Genomic DNA, 16,847 nt, shown 5'->3' with positions numbered 1-16,847 from the left:
ATGTGTGTGGATGGATGTGTATGCATGGATGTGGATGGATGGATGTGTATGCATGGATGTGTATGCATGGATGTGTATGCATGGATTTGTATGCATGGATGTGGATGGATGGATGTGTATGCATGGATGTGGATGGATGGATGTGGATGGATGGATGTGTATGCATGGATGTGTGTGTATGTTGACCCATGAGATGCTAGACGTGCTCAACCGTCGGTCCAATCAGTCTCTCTTAACCTTTTTATTGCAGTGGGCTAAATCAGGATCAACACCGAGTGTTTCTTGGTAGCCTTAAACAAATCTACTTTGAAACAAAAGTATACATCTCACACACAGGGTTAAAACAAAGAAAACAAAACCGTTGGATACCGGATATTTGGCATATTTGGTTTATTAATTATGAAATTATGAAAAATGTGAATAACGCTAGGTATTTTGATTGCAGGAAATTTATCTATGTTGTGGGTGTTGGAGTGGACGTTTGTGTTTTAGACAGTTGTCTGGAGGATTGAGAAGGAGAGGAATGTGGAGGGTTTGTTGTGTTGGGATCAGTTGAGGTTGTGCACCCTAATCCCTAAATAGTGATTAGGTGTATATAGGGAATAGGGGACAAATTACAGCCCCCTCGGTTTATGTGTATGGATTCTGCAACTTCTTTGTGTTGTGTTCACGTCTTTTAGAATAGTGCACATCTGTCATTGTCACCCTAATATACCACCATATTTGAGTAGAGATCAGTTTTGGTCCATGTTAACGACCATTTCTTCCTTTGTATTTAGAGATTGTGTGTGTACTTGTGTACTGTATACTCCTCTGTGTGTGTGTGTGTGTGTGTGTGTGTGTGTGTGTGTGTGTGTGTGTGTGTGTGTGTGTGTGTGTGTGTGTGTGTGTGTGTGTGTGTGTGTGTGTGTGTGTGTGTGTGTGTGTGTGCGTGCGAGTGCGTGTGCGTGTGAGTGTGAATCTTTTCACCTAGCAGGGGGGTCTATGGAGAGCACAGCATGCTCAGTAAGTGGGCCATGTCAATTACTCACTGCTAACGTAAAAGGAAAAAGAAAATTAATCTAAATTGACTCTAAAAATGACAGGAATCACACAAGTGATCCTATGAAAATTTGACCTTTTCTCCCCTTTGCTTTCCCGTGTTCAGCCCTTGTTCACTCCTTGTTCAGTCCTTGTTCAGTCCGTGTTCAGCCCTTGTTCCGTCCGTGTTCAGCCCTTGTTCAGCCCTTGTTCAGCCCTTGTTCACTCCTTGTTCAGCCCTTGTTCACTCCTTGTTCAGCCCTTGTTCACTCCTTGTTCAGCCCTTGTTCAGCCCTTGTTCACTCCTTGTTCACTCCTTGTTCAGCCCTTGTTCAGTCCGTGTTCAGCCCTTGTTCAGTCCGTGTTCAGCCCTTGTTCAGCCCTTGTTCACTCCTTGTTCAGCCCTTGTTCAGTCCGTGTTCAGTCCTTGTTCAGTCCGTGTTCAGCCCTTGTTCCGTCCGTGTTCAGCCCTTGTTCAGCCCTTGTTCACTCCTTGTTCAGCCCTTGTTCAGTCCATGTTCAGTCCGTGTTCAGCCCTTGTTCACTCCTTGTTCACTCCTTGTTCAGCCCTTGTTCAGCCCTTGTTCACTCCTTGTTCACTCCTTGTTCAGCCCTTGTTCACTCCTTGTTCAGCCCTTGTTCAGTCCATGTTCAGTCCGTGTTCAGCCCTTGTTCACTCCTTGTTCACTCCTTGTTCAGCCCTTGTTCACTCCTTGTTCACTCCTTGTTCAGCCCTTGTTCAGTCCGTGTTCAGCCCTTGTTCAGTCCGTGTTCAGCCCTTGTTCAGCCCTTGTTCACTCCTTGTTCAGCCCTTGTTCACTCCTTGTTCAGCCCTTGTTCACTCCTTGTTCAGCCCTTGTTCACTCCTTGTTCAGCCCTTGTTCACTCCTTGTTCAGCCCTTGTTCACTCCGTGTTCAGCCCTTGTTCAGTCCGTGTTCAGCTCTTATTCAGCCCTTGTTCACTCCGTGTTCAGCCCTTGTTCAGTCCGTGTTCATGCTACCTTATATAATATATAATATAATTATATAATGTTACTTACCCTACATTATTCATCTCATATGCATACGTATATACTGTACTCTATATCATCGACTGCATCCTTATGTAATACATGTATCACTAGCCACTTTAACTATGCCACTTTGTTTACATACTCATCTCACATGTATATACTGTACTCGATACCATCTACTGTATCTTGCCTATGCTGCTCTGTACCATCACTCATTCATATATCCTTATGTACATATTCTTTATCCCCTTACACTGTGTATAAGACAGTAGATTAGGAATTGTTAGTTAGATTACTTTTTGGTTATTACTGCATTGTCGGAACTAGAAGCACAAGCATTTCGCTACACTCGCATTAACATCTGCTAACCATGTGTATGTGACAAATAAAATTTGATTTGATTTGATTTGATTTAGGGCAATCAGTCCGTATAATGACTTGTTGTGATTACCTCACATGCCACCTCTCAGTCGGGTGAGCGGGCTTACTGGTGTATGAATACATTATTACTGGAACCTTACTGGTGTATGAATACATTATTACTGGAATCTTACTGGTGTATGAATACATTATTACTGGAACCTTACTGGTGTATGAATACATTATTTCTGGCACCACTACTGCTTACTGGTGTATGAATACATTATTACTGGCACCACTACTGCTTACTGGTGTATGAATACATTATTACTGGCACTGTTACTGCTTACTCGCGTATGAATACATTATTACTGGCACCACTACTGCTTACTCGCGTATGAATACATTATTACTGGAACCTTACCGGCGTATGAATACATTATTCCTGGAACCTTACTGGCGTATTAATACATTATTACTGGAACCTTACCGGCGTATTAATACATTATTACTGGCACTCTTACTGCTTACTGGTGTATGAATACATTATTACTGGTACCTTATTGGTGTATGAATACATTATTACTGGAACCTTACCGGCGTATTAATACATTATTACTGGAACCTTACCGGCATATTAATACATTATTACTGGTACCTTACCGGCGTATGGATACATTATTACTGGGACCTTACCGGCGTATTAATACATTATTACTGGTACCTTATTGGTGTATGAATACATTATTACTGGTACCTTATTGGTGTATGAATACATTATTACTGGTACCTTATTGGTGTATGAATACATTATTACTGGAACCTTACCGGCGTATTAAAACATTATTACTGGAACCTTACCGGCGTATTAATACATTATTACTGGAACCTTACCGGCGTATTAATACATTATTACTGGCACTGTTACTGCTTACTGGCGTATGAATACATTATTACTGGTACCTTATTGGTGTATGAATACATTATTACTGGTACCTTATTGGTGTATGAATACATTATTACTCGAACCTTACTGGTGTATACATACATTATTACTGGCGCTGTTACTACTTCCTGGCATATAAATACAGTATTACTGGCACCTTACTGGCGTATTAATACATTATTACTGGCACTGTTACTGGAGTGCAGCAGTTAAAATGGGACACTGCTATTTCCTCCCTAGTTACAGGAGTGGTTGCTAAGGCCATTACTACAGTATGGTGCATATGTGTTTCAGCTACTAGCTAGCCTACTCCAAGTATATTAGATAATATCCTCTAACTGCAGACCAACAGCTGTAGTGTATTTCATATGTGATGTGATAATTGATGGTTGCTATTACAGTACTGTTGTCTGGACAAACACGATTCAACCTTGCTCTCTCTATCAAGGCCATGGAAAATAAATGCTTATACTGTCTCAGAAATATACTTGATAATAGACCTCCTCTCAAGGTTTACATACATAACTATCAAACAAAGTTTACAAGTATAGGCCATTTAGTCTATAGTTTTGTTGTACCTATTTCCATGAAAAGCAGATATATCCTAAAAATTAGAAATAATTTTTCATGACAGTGAGTGTTACATATCCGCTCTGAGGAGGATGATGATGATGATGATGGACGCTCATATTTTCTTTACTTCAGCATGGCAGTAGATAAAAAATGGACTCATTATGACAATACTCATTATGACAATTACAACCATTGGCTGCTGTGGAGGACCTATTTTCATCCTGTTCTTGTTTTACATAAATACAGTGCCTTGCAAAAGTATTCATCCCCCTTGCCAATTTTTCCTATTTTTTGCATTACAACCTGTAATTTGAATTTATTTTTATTTGGATTTCATGTAATTGACATACACAAAATTGTCAAAATTTGCGAAATTAAGTGGGAAAAAAACCATTTTTTTCAATAAATGAAAAAGGATATAAAACGGAAAAGTGGTGTGTGCATATGTATTCACCCCCTTTGTTCTGTTCTGAAAGGCCCCCGAGTCTGCAACACCACTAAGCAAGGCGCACCACCAAGCAGAACCATGAAGATCAAGGAGCTCTCCAAACAGGTCAGGGACAAAGTTGTGGAGAAGTACAGATCAGGGTTGGGTTCTTAAAAAATATCCGTAACTTTGAACATCCCACGGAGCACCAATAAATCCATTATTAAAAAATGGAAAGAATATGGCACCACAACAAACCTGCCAGGAAAGGGCCGCCCACCAAAACTCACGGACCAGGCAAGAATGGCATCAACCAGAGAGGCAACAAAGAGACCAAAGATAACCCTGAAGGAGCTGCAAAGATGAGACTGGATTATCTGTCCACTTTAAGCCGTACACTCCACAGAGCTGGGCTTTTTTTTTACCTTAATTTTACTAGGCAAGTTAGTTAAGAACAAATTCTTATTTTCAATGACGGCCTAGGAACAGTGGGTTAGCTGTCTGTTCAGTGGCAGAACGACAGATTTGTACCTTGTCAGCTCGGGGATGCGAGTTTGCATCCTTTCGATTACTAGTCCAACGCTCTAACCACTAGGCTACCCTGCCCCTTTAGGGAAGAGTAGCCAGAAAAAAGCCATTGCTTAAAGAAAAAAATAAGCAAACACGTTTGGTGTTCGCCAAAAGGCACTTGGGAGACTCCCAAACATATGGAAGGTACTCTGGTCAGACGAGTCTAAAATTGAGCTTTTTGGCCATCAAGGGAAACTCTATGTCTTGCGCAAACCCAACACCTCCCATCACCCCGATAATACCATCCCCACAGTGAAGCATGGCAGTGGCAGCATCATGCTGTGGGGATGTTTTTCATCGGCAGGGACTGGGAAACTGGTCAGAATTGAAGGAATGATGGATGGCGCTAAATACAGGGAATGTCTTGAGGGAAACGTGTTTCAATCTTCCAGAGATTTGAGTCTGGGATGGACTTTCACCTTCCAGCAGGACAATGACCCTAAGCATACTGCTAAAGCAACACTTGAGTGATTTAAGGGGAAACATTTAAATGTCTTGGAATGGCCTAGTCAAAGCCCAGACCTCAATCCAATTGAGAATATGTGGTATGACTTAAAGCTGGCTGTACACCAGTGGAACCCATCCAACTTGAAGGAGCTGGAGCAGTTTTGCCTTGAAGAATGGGCAAAATTGCCAGTGGCTATATGTGCCAAGCTTAAGAAGACATACCCCATTGGCATGGTCCTACCCACAGCAACTATTAAAACATTCCACAACCAGAAACCGTGGATTGATGGCAGCATTGACACGAAACTTAAAGTGCGAACACCTGCTTTTAACCAGGGCAAGGTGACCGGAAACATGACCGAATACAAACAGTGTAGCTATTCCCTCCACAAGGCAATCAAACAGGCTAAGCGTCAGTATAGAGACAAAGTAGAATCTCAATTCAACGGCTCAGACACAAGAGGTATGTGGCAGGGTCTACAGTCAATCACGGATTACAAAAAGAAAACCAGCCCCGTCGCGATCCAGGATGTCTTGCTCCCAGACAGACTAAACAACTTCTTTGCTCGCTTTGAGGACAATACAGTGCCACTGACACGGCCCGCTTCCAAAACCTGCGGACTCTCCTTCACTGCAGACGACGTGAGTAAAACATTTAAACGTGTTAACCGTCGCAAAGCTGCAGGCCCAGACGATATCCCCAGCCGCGCCCTCAGAGCATGCGCAGACCAGCTGGCTGGTGTTTTTACGGACATATTCAATCAATCCTTATCCCAGTCTGCTGTTCCCACATGCTTCAATAGGGCCATCATCAAGAAAGCTAAGGTAACAGAGCTAAACGACTACCGCCCCGTAGCACTCACTTCCGTCATTATGAAGTGCTCTGAGAGACAAGTCAAGGACCATATCACCTCCACCCTACCTGACACCCTAGACCAACTCCAATTTGCTTACCGCCCCAATAGGTCCACAGTTGACGCAATCGCAACCACACTGCACACTGCCCTAACCCATCTGGACAAGAGGAATACCTATGTGAGAATGCTGTTCATCGACTACAGCTTGGCATTTAACACCATATTACCCTCCAAATTCGTCATCAAGCTCGAGACCCTGGGTCTCGACCCCGCCCTGTGCAACTGGGTACTGGACTTCCTGGCGGGCCGTCCCCAGGTGGTGAGGGAAGGTAACACCATCTCCACCCCACAGATCCTCAACACAAGGGTGCGTTCTGAGCCCTCTCCTGTACTTCCTGTTCACCCACGACTGCGTGGCCATGCACGCCTCCAACTCAATCATCAAGTTTGCAGACGACACTACAGTGGTAGGCTTGATTACCAACAACGACGAGACGGCCTACAGAGAGGAGGTGAGGGCCCTCGGAGTGTGGTGTCAGGAAAAACAGCTTCTATCTCAAGGCCATCAGACTGTTAAACAGCCACCACTAACATTGAGTACATGTAAAAAATGTATCACTAGCCACTTTAAACAGTGCCACTTAATATAATGTTTACATACCCTACATTACTCATCTCATATGTATATACTGTACTCTATACCATCTACTGCATCTTGCCTATGCCGTTCTGTACAATCACTCATTCATATATATTTATGTACATATTATTCATCCCTTTACACTTGTGTGTATAAGGTAACTGTTGTGAAATAGTTAGGTTAGATTACTCGTTGGTTAGCACACTCGCATTAACATCTGCTAACCATGTGTATGTGACAAATACAATTTGATTTGATATGATTAGGCCTATGCATTCATAGCCTATGAAGTGTGTAGCGTATACAGTAAGGTGGATTAAACTCTCAATATTTGATGCTATAGACACACACAGTGGGAGCTAAAGCAGAGGATATATGCTATACAATGTTATGCTAGGTAGTTAGCATGAGGGATGACTTTGACTGTGACTTTGACATAAAGTCTTGTGATTTCCATAGTAGGCTACCTTGTACATACCTACAGTTAAACAGCTAGGTACCTACAGTGAAGCTACAGTATGCTAGGTATTTAGCATGTGGGATGCAGAGTATGCTATGCTAGGTAGTTAGCATGAGGGATGCAGAGTATGCTATGCTAGGTAGTTAGCATGAGGGATGCAGAGTATGCTATGCTAGGTAGTTAGCATGAGGGAAGCAGAGTATGCAATGCTAGGTAGTTAGCATGAGGGATGCAGATTATGCTATGCTAGGTAGTTAGCATGAGGGATGCAGATTATGCTATGCTAGGTAGTTAGCATGAGGGAAGCAGAGTATTCTATGCTAGGTAGTTAGCATTAGGGATGCCTTTGGCTGTGACTTTGACAGAGTCTCTATGGAGGTTTATTAATGAGGCAGCAGCCACTGAGGGCATGTGGAGCTGTTCTTCTCCTCTCCTCTGGCCCACTTTCTCGGTCTCTGCTGATTTGTTGGGGCTGCATTTATAAGCAAAAAATCTCACACTAAATATCTGCGGCCGCCATTTCTGAAAAGAATACGTACATATAAAAATATTGAAAAATGTTAACCCATTATAAATCAGAACCATCGTAACACTGTGCGCATGTGAAAAAGCATTATAACTCCACCTGTAAAACGCTTATGGTGTCAATGACGCCCTTTATTTGCTGTATAAATATAACTATTGAAATTAGTCCACATCAGTTTCTCAAAGAAATAGCAACGGCAAGTTAGATCAAATGGTTTTGGAGGTGTTTTTAAAAGATATTTTACTGTAAGCTATTTGGTAACGGACTGTGAGAGTGTCAGCAGAACATTTGAATTCAACAATGTCTTGTGTTGACTTTTCACACAACCTGAAAATGCTAGACTGCCCGTGAATTCTGAAACATTGTCAAGGTTACAGAAAATATGAAATTACAGTAGGCTATCTACAGTAGTTGCATACATAATTCAATGTAAAAGATCAACTGTCTGTGCACCTGTTATTACATTTGACTGTAGGCTGTTATAAACCACGCTGCCTAAGGGATTCATAGGTTAGCCTACACACTAAAAACAAAGGGTTCTAAATAGTGCCAAATGAGGGTTATATGGCTAGTAACCATAGCAGATCCCTTAATGGATCTATTTAAAGAACCATTCTCATAAGTATCTAAATGTAACCTATATGGTGCTATAAAAACCCTTTAATGTTCTATAAAGAGGCATTAAAAACAGTTGTAGCACCAAAAAAAGGTTCCGCTATTGTTTATAACCCTATATATAACCCTATATAGAACCCTTTATGGCTCTTTGTAGAACCTTTATGGAGAAAGGTTATTTACAGAACCATTCTCAATCTCAAAGGTTCTTTGTAGATTCTTTTGAAGAACCATACATGTTTTTTTTATATTGGTTAGCCATATTATATTGTTAAAATTCCATAGGTTTTATTGTGTTTATTAACTATCGGGAATCAAGGTAAGACCCAAATGCGGACTGAGTGAAGTAACAATGTTTATTGTAACAGGGGCGGGCAAATGACAGGTCAAGGGTGGCAGGGGTTGGTAATTCAGAGGTGGAGCAAAGGTACAGGATGGGAGGCAGGCTCTGTTCAGGGATGGGCAGAGTGGTCAGGTAGGTGGGTACAGGGTTAGGACAGGCAAGGGTCAAAAACCAGGAGGATGAGAAAAAGCGAGACTGGGGAAAACCAGGAGCTGAGACAAAATGCTGGTATGCTTGAACAAACAAGACGAACTGGCACAGACAGACAGAAAACACAGGCATAAATACCCAGAGGATAAGTGGTGAAGATGGGCGACACCTGGAGGGGGGTGGAGACTAGGTGAAACAGATCAAGGCGTGACATTAACTAGTTGAATCAGGTGTGCTAGCTCCAGAACAGCTGAGGAGAGAATTGAGAACCACTTCTGACACAAGGTCATACGTCTTTCACAAGACACCTTCACTGGCCATAGTAATATACAGTATAACAAACCACACCCCAAAACATTCTAATGAGCGGCCACTCCTTGTTTAATTATCACTAAAAGAGTAAATAACCCTTTTGTGAACTCCAAAGAAGGGCTCAATGGGTTCTTTGAGTCATTATGGTTCCATATTTAACCTTCACTCTTCCCAAACAATCCTTGGGGAACTCTTTTCTTTGTGTGTACAGCAAAAATGTGGATATGGTACTAGGCCCAATTAAATGAGTGAAGGTAATTCATTGTATTTTTTAATTTTACCTTTATTTAACCAGGCAAGTCAGTTAAGAACACATTGTTATTTTCAATGACGGCCTGGGAACAGTGGGTGACCTGCCTGTTCAGGAGCAGAACGACAGATTTGTACCTTGTCAGCTCAGGGTTTTGAACTTGCAACCTTCCGGTTACGAATCCAACGCTCTAACCACTAGGCTACCCTGCCGCCCCAGGGTAGCCTAGTGACGACATCAGGAATGCAGAATGAAAAGGGGAGTAACTTATTCTGCAATGGTAATGAAAATAGAATGTCTAATTAATTTAGATTCCAATAGCAAAAGAGATTAATGTCTAATTAATTTAGATTCCAATAACAAAATAGATTAATGTCTAATTAATTTAGATTCCAAGAACAAAATACATAGATTTGTGCTTTTCTCACTAACAGCAAAATGGCGGCATCTTGTTATCATGTTTTCCTTTATAAAAATATTATTTTATGAATAAGCATGTCGTCATATCATCCAGTTGCACAATGTACTTACCCACTTGCAATGTATTTCAGAAGAACAGAATATGAGTTGGCCTACTGTATGTTAGTTATCTGGCCATGCTTTATGCCAGCTATTTTAAAACTGGGCTACACGCAATAAAAATGCGATTCACATTTAAAAAAATAAAATACATTTTTGTTAAATAAAACGTTTTATTATTTATTTATTTTATTCACATTTTCCAACAGTGTCACGGTCGTCCTCCTCTTCATCTGAAGAGGAGAGGCGAGAAGGATCGGAGGACCAATATGCGGCGTGATATGTGTTCATGTTGAATGTTTTAATTAAAGAAAGAACTGAACACAGAAACACTATACAAAAAAGCAGTAAACAAAATAACAACCGTGAAGCTAATGCGAGCTGCACTGAAACAAGCCATCAACATAGACAATCACCCACAAACAAACAGTGCAACCCAGGCTACCTAAGTATGATTCTCAATCAGAGACAACTAATGACACCTGCCTCTGATTGAGAACCATACTAGGCCGAAACATAGCAATCCCAAATGATAGAAAATCAAACATAGACTGCCCACCCAACTCACGCCCTGACCATGCTAAACAAATACAAAACAAAGGAAATAAAGGTCAGAACGTGACAAACAGTTTATATTTTCCAACTGAGCTATACATTTGGGTGAGGTTTTTTTCTTGCCTGACTTGCCTCGTTTCACTTCCAAAAATAAAGTTAAACCATTTAGTGTTCAGCGAAATAACAACACAATGTCAAATACAGGTAACCTAGTCAAATAATTACTCTCTCGCGGGAATTCCACTAACGGTCCGTATGTAGCCAAACGTAGCTGCTACTCATTCCATTTGCTCGAAAATGGTAAATGGTTAAAAAAGTATGGCCTGCGTCCATAGACACACCAGCTCTACTGGTAGTACTGCTACGACCAGCAGTACTAAACCTGCACCTGTCGACGACACAAGTTGTTCTGCTTCCACGAGCACATCCAATGCTAGCATCAGTAATTTTACATTTGTTGTTAGCCCAGCTAGCATGGACACTGACTGTTGTGAATCTGATGCAGCGAAGAGCTACTGCCCCCTTACCCAGGAAAGCACAGAACATCAGACAGGGATGTTGGACCATCGAAGAGACGCAAATATGATGAGAACTACGTTGATTTGGGGTTCACTTATATTGGGAGTAGTGCCTTTTCTCAGCCACAGAGTGTTATATGTGCAAAAATACAATCTCACAACTTGATGAAACCTTCACTCTTGCACAGACATTTAGAAACAAAACATGGCAATTTGAAAAATAAGCCACAGGAGTTTTTGGAGCGAGAATTAAGACGACTTTGAGTAGTAGGACATGTATAAAAGGAACAGATACCATTAATGGGGCTTGGGGCTAGACTCATCTTATATGGTGAGCTATCGATTGGCTAGCACAGGCAAGCCCCATACTATTGTGGAGGACTTAATTCTTCCTGCTGCCGCGGATATGTCTGGGGCAATGTTGGGGGAAAAGGCCCAAAAAACTATACAGACAATGTCTTCATCAAACAATGTTGTTTTACGACACATCGGTGACAGGAGATGTTTTGAAACAATTACTGCTTCGCATACAAGCCAGTGAATTCTATGCATTACAGCTGGAAGAGTCAACAGACGTGGTGGGCCCGGCACAGCTCCTGGTATATGTCTGTTACGTTTATGGGGGGTCAATTAAGGAAGAGATCTTCTTCTGCAAACCACTGGAAACCAGGACAACATGAGAGGATACTTTTAAAATACTGGACAGCTTTGTGACATTAAATGGACTTTGGTGGTCAAGATGTGTTGGTATCTGAACTGATGGCGCAAAAGGCATGACAGGGAGACATAGTGGAGTGGTAACGCTCGCGCAAGCAGTTGCTCCCGATACCACTTGGGTACACTGCAGCATCTACCGAGACGGATGACACAAACAACTGGATTCGTTATCCCTTTCATGCCCTGCCTCCAGTCCACTTACCGATATCTGAACAAGGCCACAAGCGAAATTGCAACAAGCGGTCCTGTGAAAATGTAATTTAATCAGAAGCCACTGCCAGATTTGTGGATAGGGCTGTGCTCAGAGTATCCTGCCTTGGCGGCAAATTGTGCTGTTAAGACACTGATGCCCTTTGCAACCATGTACCTATGTGAGAGTGGATTCTCGGCCCTCACTAGCATGTAAACAAAATACAGGCACAGACTGTGTGTGGAAAAAGACTGAGACTCTTTCCAATACAACCCAACATTGCAGAGTTATGTGCATCCTTTCAAGCACACCCTTCTCATTAACCTGTGGTGAGTTATTCACAATTTTTATGAACAAATTAGGTTTTATATGTAAGATGGCTAACTAAATAGCAAAATGATTGATTATTATTATTTTATTATTTGTGCCCTGGTCCTGTAAGAGCTCTTTGTCACTTCCCATGAGCCTTTGTGGGTTGTGACAAACTTACCCTCATTCTTACGTTTAATAAATGTATCGTATAGTGTGTGTGTGGCAGGCTTTCAATGATGGGAAAAAACAACATGTGAGAGTGCGCTGACCCTGGTGATAAAGGAGGTACACAGGTTGAATGTTTGAAGGGGTACGGGACTATGACAAGTTTGGGAACCACTGCTCTATGCCATAGGCTGTAGGCTTGTTCCTTTAAATGACTCAATATTCTTGTAAGTCCTGTGCCATTATTTTACTTAATATAACTTAATAGTAAGAAGAATATCCACTGCTCAAAAAAATAAAGAGAACACTTAAACAACACAATGTAACTCCAAGCCAATCACACATCTGTGAAATCAAACTGTCCACTTAGGAAGCAACACTGATTGACAATAAATTTCACATGCTGTTGTGCAAATGGGATGGACAACAGGTGGAAATTATAGGCAATTAGCAAGACACCCCCAATAAAGGAGTGGTTCTTCAGGTGGGGACCACAGACCACTTCTCAGTTCCTATGCTTCCTGGCTGATGTTTTGGTCACTTTTGAATGCTGCCTGTGCTTTCACTCTAGTGGTAGCATGAGACGGAGTCTACAACCCACACAAGTGGCTCAAGTAGTGCAGCTCATCCAGGATGGCACATCTATGCGAGCTGTGGCAAGAAGGTTTGCTGTGTCTGTCAGCGTAGTGTCCTGAGCATGGAGGCGCTACCAGGAGACAGGCCAGTACATCAGGAGACGTGGAGGAGGCCGTAGGAGGGCAACAACCCAGCATCAGGACCGCTACCTCCGCCTTTGTGCAAGGAGGAGCAGGAGGAGCACTGCCAGAGCCCTGCAAAATGACCTCCAGCAGGCCACAAATGTGCATGTGTCTGCTCAAACGGTCAGAAACAGACTCCATGAGGGTGGTATGAGGGCCCGACGTCCACAGGTGGGGGTTGTGCTTACAGCCCAACACCGTGCAGGACGTTTGGCATTTGCCAGAGAACACCAAGATTGGCAAATTCGCCACTGGCGCCCTGTGCTCTTCACAGATGAAAGCAGGTTCACACTGAGCACATGTGCCAGACGTGACAGAGTCTGGAGACGCCGTGGAGAATGTTCTGCTGCCTGCAACATCCTCCAGCATGACCGGTTTGGCGGTGGGTCAGTCATGGTGTGGGGTGGCATTTCTTTGGGGGGCCGCACAGCCCTCCATGTGCTTGCCAGAGGTAGCCTGACTGCCATTAGGTACCGAGATGAGATCCCCAGACCCCTTGTGAGACCATATGCTGGTGCGGTTGGCCCTGGGTTCCTCCTAATACAAGACAATGCTAGACCTCATGTGGCTGGAGTGTGTCAGCAGTTCCTGCAAGAGGAAGGCATTGATGCTATGGACTGGCCCGCCCATTCCCCAGACCTGAATCCAATTGAGCACATCTGGGACATCATGTCTCGCTCCATCCACCAACGCTACGTTGCACCACAGACTGTCCAGGAGTTGGCGGATGCTTTAGTCCAGGTCTGGGAGGAGATCCCTCAGGAGACCATCCGCCACCTCATCAGGAGCATGCCCAGGCATTGTAGGGAGGTCATACAGGCACGTGGAGGCCACACACACTACTGAGCCTCGTTTTGACTTGTTTTAAGGACATTACATCAAAGTTGGATCAGCCTGTAGTGTGGTTTTCCACTTTAATTTTGAGTATGACTCCAAATCCAGACCTCCATGGGTTGATAAATTTGATTTCCATTGATAATTTTTGTGTGGTTTTGTTGTCAGCACATTCAACTATGTAAAGAAAAAAGTATTTAATAAGAATATTTCATTCATTCAGTTCTAGGATGTGTTATTTTAGTGTTCCCTTTATTTTTTTTGAGCAGTGTAGTTAAATTTAGCTGAATAAAATAGAAAGAATATTTTTCCTATTATGGAGCGAGTGTACATGTGTATTGGCTATGTTGAGCATAAATGTTATCATTTGAAACAGGTCCTATATGCTAGATTTAGAGTTATTTGGCAACTCCAGTTGTGAATGATATGAACCTTAAAAGATTTTAGAAATCAAAACATATGGGTTATTGATGATTTGAGAAAGTTGCGAAAAAAGCTTAGCTCTGTTTCTTGCTTCAGGCTACACAGATGTTCTCTCATCAAGTGATCATATTTCCACCCATCAGATATTATCAATTGAATCTTGTCTTTTGATTTAGACTGACCCATTATCAAATGAGCAGGAACAGGGGCAAGGGGGACAATACAAGCCATCTGTCTGCACTCGAATAGCGAATGGAGGCCACGCGCCTTCCTGCGGGTCCGTTTCGGAGGCTACTTCAGTTTTTATATCAGAGCATGTGTTTATATAGTGGAGCATGTGTTTATATAGTGGACCATGTGTTTTTATAGTGGACCATGTGTTTATATAGTGGATCATATGTTGTTATATCAGAGTATGTGTTTATATAGTGGAGCATGTGTTTTTATAGTGGACCATGTGTTTTTATAGTGGACCATGTGTTTATATAGTGGACCATGTGTTTTTATAGTGGACCATGTGTTTATATAGTGGAGCATGTGTTTATATAGTGGACCATGTGTTTATATAGTGGACCATGTGTTTATATAGTGGAGCATGTGTTTATATAGTGGACCATGTGTTTATATAGTGGACCATGTGTTTATATAGTGGACCATGTGTTTATATAGTGGACCATGTGTTTATATAGTGGACCATGTGTTTTTATAGTGGACCATGTGTTTTTATAGTGGACCATGTGTTTATATAGTGGAGCATGTGTTGTTATATCAGAGCATGTGTTTATATAGTGGACCATGTGTTTTTATAGTGGACCATGTGTTTTTATAGTGGAGCATGTGTTTATATAGTGGAGCATGTGTTTTTATAGTGGACCATGTGTTTATATAGTGGAGCATGTGTTGTTATATCAGAGCATGTGTTTATATAGTGGAGCATGTGTTTTTATAGTGGACCATGTGTTTATATAGTGGAGCATGTGTTTATATAGTGGACCATGTGTTTTTATAGTGGACCATGTGTTTTTATAGTGGAGCATGTGTTTATATAGTGGAGCATGTGTTTTTATAGTGGACCATGTGTTTTTATAGTGGAGCATGTGTTTATATATCAGAGCATGTGTTGTTATATCAGAGCATGTGTTTATATAGTGGAGCATGTGTTTATATAGTGGAGCATGTGTTTTTATAGTGGACCATGTGTTTATATAGTGGAGCATGTGTTGTTATATCAGAGCATGTGTTTATATAGTGGAGCATGTGTTTATATAGTGGAGCATGTGTTTTTATATCAGAGCATGTGTTGTTATATCAGAGCATGTGTTTATATAGTGGAGCATGTGTTTATATAGTGGAGCATGTGTTTTTATAGTGGACCATGTGTTTATATAGTGGAGCATGTGTTGTTATATCAGAGCATGTGTTTATATAGTGGAGCATGTGTTTATATAGTGGACCATGTGTTTTTATATCAGAGCATGTGTTGTTATATCAGAGCATGTGTTTATATAGTGGAGCATGTGTTTATATAGTGGAGCATGTGTTTTTATAGTGGACCATGTGTTTATATAGTGGAGCATGTGTTGTTATATCAGAGCATGTGTTTATATAGTGGAGCATGTGTTTATATAGTGGACCATGTGTTTTTATAGTGGACCATGTGTTTTTATAGTGGACCATGTGTTTATATAGTGGAGCATGTGTTGTTATATCAGAGCATGTGTTTATATAGTGGAGCATGTGTTTATATAGTGGACCATGTGTTTTTATAGTGGACCATGTGTTTATATAGTGGAGCATGTGTTGTTATATCAGAGCATGTGTTTATATAGTGGAGCATGTGTTTATATAGTGGACCATGTGTTTTTATAGTGGACCATGTGTTTTTATAGTGGAGCATGTGTTTATATAGTGGAGCATGTGTTTTTATAGTGGACCATGTGTTTAAATAGTGGAGCATGTGTTGTTATATCAGAGCATGTGTTTATATAGTGGAGCATGTGTTTATATAGTGGACCATGTGTTTTTATAGTGGACCATGTGTTTTTATAGTGGATCATATGTTGTTATATCAGAGTATGTGTTTATATAGTGGAGCATGTGTTTATATAGTGGAGCATGTGTTTTTATAGTGGACCATGTGTTTTTATAGTGGATCATATGTTGTTATATCAGAGCATGTGTTTATATAGTGGAGCATGTGTTTTTATAGTGGAGCATGTGTTTTTATAGTGGACCATGTGTTTTTATAGTGGATCATATGTTGTTATATCAGAGTATGTGTTTATATAGTGGAGCATGTGTTTTTATAGTGGAGCATGTGTTTTTATAGTGGATCATATGTTGTTAT

At 41.4% G+C, this 16,847-nt stretch overlaps 1 protein-coding gene across 1 annotated transcript in view; it reads left to right on the top strand.

Annotated features, from left to right (window-relative positions):
* Nucleotides 1-16,847, top strand: part of LOC135509012 (SH3 and multiple ankyrin repeat domains protein 2-like) — a 154,207-nt gene that overhangs the window by 56,732 nt on the left and 80,628 nt on the right. The window lies entirely within an intron of this gene.

This window comes from Oncorhynchus masou, chromosome 22 (assembly GCF_036934945.1).
Source record: "Oncorhynchus masou masou isolate Uvic2021 chromosome 22, UVic_Omas_1.1, whole genome shotgun sequence".
Lineage (NCBI taxonomy): Eukaryota > Metazoa > Chordata > Actinopteri > Salmoniformes > Salmonidae > Oncorhynchus > Oncorhynchus masou.
This window is presented reverse-complemented; position numbering and strand designations above follow the sequence as displayed.